We start from the raw sequence: 1559 nt of genomic DNA on the forward strand, positions 1-1559 counted from the left end.
ATGTCCTTCCAGACCATGTGCAGCCATATTAGTGAGGTCACCCGGCCACACAGCAGCCATGTTGGGAGGGTCAAGAGACCCCCGTCGTTGTGGCCATGTTAGGAAGGTCACACGGAAGTGCTGCTATGTGCCCCTATTGGGAAGGTCGCTGCGGATGTGTGGCCTGGGCCACCATGCAGGGAAGGTCACATAGGCCCCCTAGGACCAATGAGTGGGGGTGGGTTGCTAAGGCCCAGCCCTGGCTTTGCCAGACCCTGGAGCACCCCGGCACCCACCTGTCCACAGGCCTGGGGAGCCGAGGCCACCACCTGCCCTCAGCCTGGGGTGCTGGCATATCACAGCACGGCGTGACATCATCACGCTGTGCCAAAATGATGTCACACCCCAGTAGGCTTCTACTTATTGTTTCAGTGACATCACGCCACTGTATGACATCATCATGCTGCACCAAGATGCCAACCTCATGCCCCAAGACCCCCTGGCAACCCTACAGGGGACAGGGTGTCAACTGGGAGCACCACATGGGGCCCTCTGCTGGCTGCTCTCCTGGGGCGAGGGCCATGCCCCTCTCTGCACAGCACCTCCCCCCCTCCAATAACCCACTCTCAGGAACTTGACCCCAGGGGTCCCATCCTTCCTACTAATTGGATCCCCCAAATTGCTTCACCTCCCTTGAACAACTGGGGGGCCTGGCTCCTGGGTGTGCTGGGGCCCAGGGAACATGGGGGGAGTCACACACACAGCACGAGGGAGCGGTTGAGGTAGCTGTCCTGGGAAATCCGCAGGGGGGCTCATACACACACCAGCTGGCCAGGCTGATGGGCTTAGGATAGAGACTGTGGGCACTACAGAGATGGCCAATCCTAAGCATGGCCAACCCGTAGGTTAACCTCCCCTCTCATGAGACGCACTCATGGCGATGGGGGTTAGGGAGCTTGGACTTTAAAGGTGTAATGCCAACAGGCCCCCGGTCGGCAGCGGGCAGGATCGAACTGGGGACGGCTGGAGCTTAGCGCATGAGCCTCTACCACATGAGCTAAAAGCCAATTGGCTGCACAGCAGACTCGTTAACCTCTCTCAAAGCGGTGTCGGTGCCACTAGCTAGGCCAGAACACCACAGCCAGGAGGTGTGTGGGTTACAAAGGCATCTCTCCCCAGGCTAAGCCACGCAGAGCCCCGTTTGTCTCCCCCACAGGGTGTGACGAGTGGAACTGAATGAGAAGGGGCAGGTTGGCCTGGCCTGGAGTCTAGAGCTTCAGCAGGCTGTGTTTGCCTAGCGCCAATGCCGTGCGGTTCTGGTGCCCGGCTGGGGCTCGGACCCACGGCTGCAATCAGACAGGTGCTGGACACGCCCCTCAATAGACAGTTCTGTTTATTGCCAGTTCTGTTTCGAAGTCTTCCTCCCACCCCAGTGCTTCTGGAGCACAGTCAGAGAATCATAGACCCAGAACCCAACCAGCCTCCGCCAAACTGCACGGTGCATCTTTCCATTCCAGCTCACGCGGCAACGGGCTGCAACCCCCCAGCCGCCTGTAGAAAAGTCTCTGGACAAAGCACCG

Source organism: Chrysemys picta, chromosome 24, assembly GCF_011386835.1.
Source record: "Chrysemys picta bellii isolate R12L10 chromosome 24, ASM1138683v2, whole genome shotgun sequence".
NCBI lineage: Eukaryota > Metazoa > Chordata > Testudines > Emydidae > Chrysemys > Chrysemys picta.